Below are 10,904 nucleotides of genomic sequence, written 5' to 3'. Positions count from 1 at the left end.
CAGTCAACTATTGAGGAAGGCAATCTATCTGGACCCATCCTACTGGCCACAACCAGCACAGTCACACCGAAAACACTCGCCAACCCGAGCTCAACTCAAGGGTTCCTCGTGTTCATCTACCATCCTGAGCCACAACTCAAGAGATGTTATTCCGAGCCACAACTCAAGGAATACCACGTGCTTAATCCCCTATCCCGAGCCATAACTCAAGGGATACGTTCCGAGCTCAACTCAAAGAACACCAACAATCCCACCTTTGAAGCATCACCAAAAGTCTTGTAGATCACACCTACAGAACCAGCAACCCAAAGTTGTAGTACCAAAATCGCCTGGCGGGGGACACGTACTGCCAGGCACTGCCAACTTTCAAACCGCCTGGTGGGTGACGCGTACTGCTAGGCGCCAAGCACCTTAGAAATCCCAACGTTGCAGACGTCGCCCAGCGAGACTTCCCTCACCGCTAGGCGCACGCAATTTAGAAACCCTCTGACCTTGCAGACTTCGCCTGGCAGTATTCTCCCTACCGCCAAGCGGCACACGTACAAGTTACTCTCTGTTTCCAAGCTATCGCCTGGCGGTTCACATTCCCACCGCCAAGCGCCATATCAAAAAAGCTACAGACTTACAAATTTTGATTTAAGTTCTGGCTTACCTTTTTTTGACACTCTCTCACAGTTCTTTCAACAAGTCTTAATGCCTTATTTTGTCCACATCAAGAGTGTATACAATACTCTATCCTTACTAGAATTCCCAATCCAAGAGTTTCTAAATTCCAATTGGTTTAATAGTCATCAATATTTTCGCCTCACCTCAACTCCATCATACGTCTTCCCTCAATTACACAATTCTCACTTGTTATAGAACTGGACCACTACCACTCTCAACCCAGTTCCCCATGGTTAGGACTGCCTCAAAACATTAATCTCTTCTAGAGCCAACAAGTTTACTTGTATTCATCCTAGTTATTACTTATATTTATATTAGCTCTTGCATACCATGTCAATAACACCATTGCCATGTATTCTCGATATCATCCACTAGTCACACAATTCCGCATTCCCCCATCCAGAAATGCTTCACCCTACAAAACCTTCCAACCTCTCGAGTTGGTCTTATACCTGCCCAATTATTCCAAACCCCACGAGAATTAACCTTCATTTGGACTAACGTACAAACCCCACTCAATGGTTACCAATTTTCACTAGAATTCACCTCCAATTGAACTCACAACATTTAAACCCTAAACATTTCAACCTTAAACCACATATGCACTGTTCCATCGAATCGAGTCCTCAATCACCATAAACTCAATGAAGTTTAATATCAATTCATCACCTAACAATAGAATCTAGCTCTCCATTCGGTCAGAATCAATCCAGACCCCATAGATTTTCAAAATTGAGCCGAACATGCTCGCACCGCTTGGCGAAAATTCTCCCCTTTGGCTTTCTATCAATTCAGCTCTTATACGTCAATCTCCCACACAATTCCACTTTGAATTCACTCTCCAATCGTTGCAGAACAATGGCAGGCTCAAGAACACTCTCTTTCTCTCTTAAAAAGTCACTTAATGGTGTGTTAATTAGGCTTAATTACCCTAAAAGAAATTAACATTAAGGAGAGATGTAATTGCCATTCAAGCACACTTATGATATTGTTTTCTAGCCCCCTTGGCCACTAGGTCTGCTAGGGTTTTTCTTTAACCTTTCAAATTCAAGCCAAAACTAACAATAGCAAAAATAAAGTTTAATTTGGGTTCTTCAAGGTTTGAACCCAAAACCAAGAACGCAGTCAAAATCTTTTATGCCGCCTGGCGATTTTTGGGCAGAAACCCAGAAACCTCGAAAAACAGCGTGAATACACAGGAATTTCATGCAATTATCTCAAGCAAGGTCCAATACAACATGTGTGAATTTAAAACATAAACAAACAACTCCCCTTACATGGATTCCTCACTCCAAATTCGAGATTGATGTGTATCTAACCCAATTACTCTCTTAAGCTTTGTTTCTCCTCTAACAATGGCTTCACTTCCAATTCTCTCTACAACCAGTACCAATTCACTAAAACTCCTCTGCCCAATGGTTCACACGCAATTCCAAACCTCACTCTGTCTAATTTCTCCCTCTTTCAATCTTAATGCTCTCTTAATTACCCATTTAATTTACTAAAACGAATTTTAGTTAAAAATGTGGCTTAATGGTTATTCATTAACCATTACTTTGTATCATTCAGCCCCCTAGGCTGCCTCCCTTAGCAGCTAGGGTTATTTTGTCTCTTCAATTCCATAAAAAAAATAAAAGTAGGCAAAAATAGAGTTTAGTTTTGTTCTTAGCAAGGTTTGAACCCATAATCCATCAATCACGGGGCAAGTCCTCAACCAATTCAACCAATCATGTTTTGTGATAATTCTTATAATTTTAGAATTACATTATCATAATTCACATTCAAATGTATCAATAAAATAATGCACAATTAAATAACATACAATTGACACACATAGGACTCGAACTCTAGCTCTCTCACACAATCAAGTACTCTCAACCATTTGAGCTAATACTTTTCCATGTCATAACACTCCGCATTAAATGCCTTAAAGGCTCCTCTTACCCGCATTTATTTAATAATTATTTAATTAACTATTTAATTTTCTCGAGTCTTACACTAGGGATGTCAACTTGGTGGGTAGGGTACAGGTAGTAGCTCCCCCATACCCTACCCACTAGATAAATATTCGCCACGTACCCGTACCCATATCCGTCGGGTATCCATTATGTGGGTACCCACCTATTTTTTTAATATCCGCGGGTATCAACGGGTATTTGCGGGTATTTGCAAAAATATTTAAAAAAACAAATATTTAACCATAAATAGTGTTTGGATCAACAAGTCCACTTTCTCCGATTGATTTCTGAAAAACAAACAAATAAAAAATCACTAATATTAATATTATAGCTTATTTTTGAATGAAATATTAAAGAAATTACTAACTTCATCAATGTCTACATCTTGCAACATTGTATAAAGTTTCATGTTGTCCAATTTTAATCTAGAAGAGGCTGAAAACCTAAGTTCATTAAATTTTCCTAACAATCACTTAATTAAAATATCTAAATAAAACTATTAATTTCATTACCTTCCATGTTGGTCCATAACCAGTCTTGGAGACACATCAATGCCTCCACAATATTTGGAAGTAATCTACTTCGATGTGGGGTAAGAATCCGACCACCATTACCGAATGAAGACTCATAATATTTTTTACTAATATATATATATATAAGCGTATTTTTGTGAATTAAAGTTTAGCAGGTACGGGTATCCATGGGTACGGATACCGTGATACCTGTACCCGCCCCGTTAACATACGGGTATCAAAAATACCCGTACCTGCGGGTAGCGGGTATCCACTTTTAATATCAGTTTCCTACCCGTTGTGGATTTTATTCGCGGATACCCGCAGGTACGGATTTTTTTGACATCCCTAATAGTCGCTAGGCGACTCATGCATTTTTTGTGTGTTTTCTGGGTTCCTACGAGGAACCGCCTGGCGGTGAAGCCCTATACCGACAGGCGACACAAGCCTGCAACACAATTCTGGGTTTTCCTGATGAACTGTTTGGCGGTGATGAACACCCGCCAGGCGACGCGAGCAATGTGGCTCGATTTTAATGATTTTGGGGTTCTGGGTTGAGTTTGATTGGGGAAAACATTAGTTTTAAACGTTAATTGCAAATTGGATGCATATAGACCTTGAATTACATGAGTTTGGAGGTTGAATTACAGTAGTTTTAAACGTTAATTGCAAAGTGAAAATTCAAACAAAATTGCAAGCTACAACTACAAATGAAAATGTTTTTACTAAGATTGAGAGTGAGAGTGAGATTGAGGAAAATCATAGCCAGGTGAAGTTTGAGGAAAGTGGTTTTAGGTGAGTTTTTAGAACATTGGTATACTATGTTTGTTTTGTCAAACATACGAATGAAGTCATAAAAAGGTTTTTTGAAAACAATTGTAAAAAGGGTTTTGAAAATAAGATGTGGAGGGAAATAAAATTTTCCTAGGGTTCATCGTAAAACCCCTAGTACTTACCAAAGGTTTAAAAAACCTCCACTATGTGTATAAATTACTGGAGGTTTTATAACCTCCATTAAAATTAATCTTTTTTGTAGTGAACGACTAGGGGTATTTTTTATACTCGCATGTTAACGGGGCAGATACGGGTATCATAGTATTTGCACCTGTGGATACCCGTACCCACTATACTCTAATTTAAATTAAAAAAATTAAAAAAACATCATTGAAACATTAACACATTGATTTTGAGTGTGTTATGGTTTTAAAAAATCTTCATTTCTTTGTAAATTGTCATTCAACACTATTTAAATGGGTTATTTACACTTTGTTTGAAATTTATGAATGTTATGCATTGTATTTTTATTTGAATTTTCATTAAAATAAGTTGTTAAATATTAAATTTTTCTTGTATACAAACCCACGTGTACCGTGGATATTAAAAAATATTGGGGTACCCACATAACGAATACCCGCACGGATATGGATACGGGTATAGGGCAGATATTTATTCACCAATTAAGATAATGTTCCATTGACATCCCTACTCACTCCCTCATGCCTTGCACCCTTCTCACTTTCAGTCAATCAATGCCCCCATAACTCTCACGTCTTGCACCTCATTCTTCGTCTTTATCTGCCATATTTATTAGCATTGTTAAGTTAAGCATTTGTTTGATTCATTTTGGTTGATGTTCATAGGGGGTGTTAGGTTGGGGTTGAGGGTTTTTGTGGGTGAGGAATGTATTGAGAGTAAAATCTGGTTAGGGCTAAGGGTAGAACCTAAAATCCAGTTAAATCGTGGAGTGAAGGCATCGAATTTTGAAATCCGTTAAAATTTATGAAACAGATTTCAAGTCCGGAATTTTGGAAAGCATCGAATTTTGAAATTCTTTTGGGTAATTACCAAATTTTGAAATCCAGTCAAGATAGTTATCAGATTTAGGGAATGTACTATATTTCGAAATCTGGTTAAGGTAGTTACCTGATTTTGAAACTCGGTTAGGGTAGTTACCGAAATTGGAAATCCATTTAAGATTGTTACCGAATTTCAAAATCTAGTTAGGGAAGTTACAAGATTTCAAAATCCAATTAAGGAATGTCCCAAATTTTGAAATCAAGTTCAGTTTTCTTTTCCTTTTTTTTGATGTTTTTTGTGTTATTTTCTTTTTTATTTTAGTTATTTGTTGTGTTCTTGTTTTGTTATTTTTTTTTCTTTTTAAGATTAGTTATTTTGTGTGTTGTTTTTCAATGTTTTTTTGAATTTATTTTTTACAAAAATACCAAGAACACGAGGTGCTTCTACAACTGGGGTTCATGCAAAAACACAGAAATTTAGGTTAGACAAATTGTGTCACCTGGCAGCATAACTGACCGCCAGACAATTTTTGGCAGAAACCTAGAAAATAAACAAAAACACATATGTCGTTTGTCGGGTCATCAATGTTGCCAAGCAATTTCTAGAAAAATTCTAGAAACTCAAATAGTAATCAGGAAAGCAACATATAATAGTTCAAACAATCAATGATTTACTAGAAATTAACACAAAAGAATAAGGGATTTGACTCCCCTAACCCAGATTCCTGGCTCAAGTTGGAATTATTAGTCCTTTCGTGACAACAACCACGTCCCACCTCTTTAATTCCAACTATCTCCCACTCCAAATGGCCTCCCAATTCACTCTTAGTCCAGTTTTCTAGTGCAGGTTGTGTGCTTGTACCAAAAGAACACTGCCTCTCCCTAATTCCACAAGTATCCTCACTCTACAACCCTAATTTTAATGGCCTTAATGGATAAAAGGAAATTTGCATGAAAATGAGCTTAATGATCATTCAATTGTTGTTTTAGGATGGTTTTCCAGCCCTTCCAACTACTCTCTTAGACGGTTAGGGTTTTCTAATCCCTCTCATTGATGGCAAAAAGGAACCTATTTTGCATAAGTCAAGGTTCAAACACACAATCACACAATTGTCAAGCCAATGCACAACCAATCAACCAATTCATGTTTCATGATAATTCCTACACATCTAGAATTATATTATCACGCACCATAATCATACATTTTCCCAAAAGAAATAAAACAATTAATTTAACACATCAATGGCATTCACATGACTCAAATCCAAGTCCTCTCACACAACCAAGTACTCTCAACCATTTGAGCTAGTATTGTTCCTTGTCATAATTGTCTGAACTAAATGCCATAAAGGTTCCATTACCGCGTTTATATTAAATAATTATTTATTTAATTATTTAATTTTCTCGGGTCTTACACCACACAAGGTAGATGTTGGGGTCATTCTCTCCATTGAACTTTGGAATCTTAATGGGAGGTGGTTGTCTTCTTGGAGGTGAATTGTGCCTTGCTCCTCCACCATAGTTGTGCCTCCTCCTTCTTCCATCACTACTAGGGGAGCCTTCAGATGTTGACCTTTTTCTTCTCCTTTCATCTTCCTTAAGCTCAAGCCTATGGGTATGCTCTTGAAGCATGATTTCACTTTATCTCCTATCTGCCCTTAGTTGATTAAAGGTTTCCTTTATACTAATCTCCATTTCATGGAGGATGTGGGCAAGGGTTTGTTACTCATTTGGTTGCACTACACTACAAAAAAATTAATATTCAGTGGAGGTTTTTTTTTTGATCTGCGGGGTTTTCACCCTCCACAAATTAATTTGCGGAGGTTTTTTGGACCTCTACAATTAGAGTCCCCACAAGTTATTTGTAGAGGTTTTGAACAACCCCTGGTATCTGAATTATATTGTGGAGGTTGTTTTATGGAGGGTTTTAACCTCTTCTATTGCTAACTATTATTTTGTGGAGGTTTGAAACCTCCTTTATTTGTAATTACCCACCCGTATTTATAATTTATTAATTTAATGGAATTATTTTTATTGATGATTTCATAAAGTATTAACAATTACAATGTAAATCTAAAAAAAGAAAATACATGATGTTGAAAATTGTATGAGCACCAAGCTTTATCAGAAGCAGCAAGCTGAGATCTGAAGGTACAATGCTTCATAGTTGTTGAGACAAACTCTTTATCAGAATTGTGTACTAGCCCATCTAATACAATCTTCATCAACAACTCAAACGTGTGGACCAACTCTTGTGCAGCTTTGGCCCTCTGCTTTTATTGCCCCTCTGCTTCTATCTTGTTTAGTGCCTAGATAATTGTTAAATTCGAATAAATTCAAGAACCTGCAGAAAAACCAAATTAAAGTTTGAAAGATCTAACATTTATGACAATGTAGAACATCTTAATAATAGCATTAGCTTAATAGACTTCATAGATCAATCAACTGCAACAGCCACAGATTGGTATGCATATTGAAGAATTACAATAAGATGCATGGGATGGTTCTCCTCTTAATTTATTTTTGACAAGACATGTAACAAAGTTCACTTAAATGATAGTCATCATTGCAGTTCAAGATTTAAAGATTATTCTCTCAATACTACACATCCATCATGGTTTCATCCTTCTTATCTCAACTATCCTTATCTGTTTTCAGAATTTCTTGTTGCTGCCAATTTTAATTTTCAGTTTTCATATGTTGCAGTAGCATTATTTTAGGCATATAGTGATTTGTTGCAATCGAATTTCCATTATGTAAATACTTGCTTAAGTAGTTTAGTTTGACGCATGAAAGCTTGTTTAGTTGTTGAATATAGTGATATAAGTAATGCTAGTTCTGTTTCAGTTTTGCATAGCTCCATAGTACTTTAGAGTTAGATAGATTTTAGGTTCATAGGTGAAAACTAGAATTCTACATAATTCTCTTCATTTCTCTTTATTGCTAGTCTTAGTTGTTTGAAACTTGTCGAAATTAGGTTAGGTAGTTTTTAATTGTTGTTTTAAGATTAGAGTAGGCTATTGTCCTGTTTTTGCTATTTTTAGCTAAGTTTCTTAGGTTCATAGGGTCATATATTAGATTTCATGCTTTCTTAAGTAGATAGGAATATAGTTAGCTTAGTTTTATGATTTTAAAGTTGTGTGCAGAGTTACTTTTCAATTTTCGCTTTCTGTCTAATGCAGTCCATAGTTGTCCTTAGTCTAACATACATTTTAAGGTTTAAATATGTGGTTTTTGTTGTTTGTAGTTGATAGACCATTTTTTTAGTGCTCTTTTATCATGTAAAACTTGTTGGCATATTTAATTTTCTGTTTTCATAAGTTTTAGCTTGATAATTCATATTAAGTTGCATGAAAACGTAATTCTGACAGTTTTGAACACCTTTGCTTGTCTGGCCCATAACGTCCTCCACAGTGATCATATTAAGTTGATTCTTTTTGCATTGGATTCCTTATTCAATTACCTTTAATTTTAACGCAAGAACTTAATTTTTGACTTCTGTGGTGGTTGCAGTTTGGTTTCAAAGTTGGCAGACAGTTTGTGGAGTTGGTTCTTTAATGCATTATGAGGTCTGCATATATCAGATTGTAATTCTTCCATTGTTTTTTACTTTTAGCTTGGTTTTTGTCTTCCTTTTACCTTTTAGAAGGTGTCTAAGTAATTGATTAGTATTTCTAATAGCTAGATTAGTACAGTTTTCTGTACTGTGTACAGTTTCATAAATAATTCTTTTGCTAAAGTGCATAATATAGTTGAATACTCTGCACAAAAAATTGAAAAACAATGCTTGATGAAAGATAAATTGGAACTTACCGAAGTTGTTCAAAACAAGCTTTTCAAACAGTTTCTGATCCATCATATCTTGAGCTAAAATCTGAGAATTCAGCCAAGATAAAACATACGGAGGGTAGCTTGCAAGGGGATAAATAGTGGCCAATAATGGCCCAACTGGAATAGCAGGAATGTTCAAAGCCTGAGCAGGTTCTACCTGTAAGAGAAGGCATGGTCTTAGTTTTTCGGTATCTTACTGACATGGATCAAAACAAATAAAATTTGTCACCACACAATCAGTTTCCTTAAACACTTGCTAGGGGTAAAAGCAACTTAAGAGATGATTTTGAAGGGGTGTAGTCAAGTGATGATGCCAATAGCATAGGAAATATAACACCAATAGCATAGGAAGTATTGAAAAAACTAATGATGGATATAACCCTTATATATTACCTAAGCAGCAGTAGAAAGAAATTTAGAACTTACCATGACCTAGTCTTCATTCCAAATAGAAGGAATGTTGGTGCAAAACATGCAAGAAATATATTACCCTTATCTTAACTATGTAAACTTCAATTCTCATACTATCACTCTCATTTACCAAGACATCTAGGTAACCACAATCTCTCAAAGAAGCATTTTATTTTGCACTAACAGTAGAAGTGTCTTTAACATTTTACTAACTTAGAATCATAATAATATCACATCAATATTAACCTCAACAACTTGTTCTAAACAACCAAATGAAAAAGTGATTGTAAAAGAAAGAATGAGATAAAGAGAAAGTGAGAGGGAACCTAGTGATGGGACCATGAGGCTTGACTTTAACAACTCCTCTTACATTGGCCAAATTCTCAATATCACCCAACGCCTGCCTTGCGAATCTTTCCATCCATTGCTTCGTTCTTCTTCTGCTGTTTTTCTCCCCCTATTACTGCCTCACCTAGAATATCACAACCAAACGACTTGCGGACCACCACACACGATCCCCTCTCATCTATTAGCTGATTTGAAATGGCTCTGCAATGAAATCGCCACTAAGGACAATACATTCATCGATTAAACTACCTGACGCTTGAAGTTTTGATCCCTCATTGTTACACTGCATGCACCACCTCCTCGGCATGTGTGTGGTAGTCCGATTTTACAACAGTAGAGCATTGAAAATGAAATAGTAAATCTACTCAATTACAAACAAGATTTCATTGATCATAGGGATCAAATAATTACAACTAACCTTCTTTCCCTCTATGGTTTCAGGAACATCGCCATTTGCAATCCTTTGGGCAAGCCCTTCAGCAATATAGAAATGACAAAAAGCCTTCACATTAAATACAAAGACTGAGAACAGAAACAGAACCACACTCAACACATCTACAAAAGAAAAAACTCAATATCTGCAAATGTAAAACTCACCACATGAAGAAGCCAATGCCTCCAAAAAATTAATAGTAGCCAATTACTTTAAATCAATGCCATAAAATAATCTAAACTCAGTTTCAACTCATCCTTCTTTTTCCTCCTTTCAATCTCACGCTGGTGAGATACAAACTTTCCCACATGTATCACCTGCGAGATTCGAGCATATGCCCCTCTTTTGCTCGACTTTTAGCAATCTAAGTCGTTTCATTTCAGCAGCAGCTCATTTTGGTGAATTGCAGCACGTACACACTTTTTATATTTGCTTTCTCGAGCCATCCTTCTCATCAATGTTTGAGATGACCTTTCTCTAAGAGAAGCCCTTCTTTGCCTAAGAGCCTTAAGGATAAGCATCTGATTAGCCTCTGCCTGTTGAACACGTGACTCAACTTTTGTTCCAAGCTTCACACATTCATTCTCATAGTGCATTTCAACTACATTTCAACTCACTTGCCAAAATATTGAAACAGAGTTTAGTATTTCGCCTTCCCTCAAATATTCATATTTGATTTCCAATCATATTCTGTATTCTGCTGAATAGATTCATATTATGTACAACTTTGATTTCCAATCAAACAATAGAATGCTTACCTTTGCTCGCGGAATCCCTAGGTTTGATGACGAGATTGATCGATCCTAGGTGAAATGAAACAGATTTGGGAGACGAATCCTAAACTCACCAAAACGAAAATGAATGTGGCGCTTAGTTTTGGATTTGGGAATTTGGGGAAAACGTAAACTGAGTGTGAAACCTTTGGAGGGAAAGGATGAAAAGAGGAGGG

General features: G+C 36.3%; 1 long non-coding RNA gene across 1 annotated transcript; it reads right to left on the bottom strand.

The window, feature by feature from the left end:
- Positions 1-7,034: 7,034 nt before the first annotated feature.
- LOC114168252 (uncharacterized) lies at positions 7,035-10,904 on the bottom strand. The gene is made up of 4 exons (XR_014994191.1): positions 10,714-10,904; positions 9,501-9,723; positions 8,746-8,920; positions 7,035-7,276 (listed from the first exon to the last, which is right to left on the bottom strand). It is a non-coding gene; the product is annotated as an uncharacterized LOC114168252 (long non-coding RNA).

The sequence above is a fragment of the Vigna unguiculata genome, chromosome 4 (genome assembly GCF_037176805.1).
Source record: "Vigna unguiculata cultivar grain cowpea cultivar isolate G323 ecotype 2 chromosome 4, ASM3717680v1, whole genome shotgun sequence".
In the NCBI taxonomy this organism is placed as follows: Eukaryota; Viridiplantae; Streptophyta; class Magnoliopsida; order Fabales; family Fabaceae; genus Vigna; species Vigna unguiculata.
Note: the sequence above shows the minus strand (reverse complement) of the source record. Positions and strands in the feature narration are given on the sequence as shown.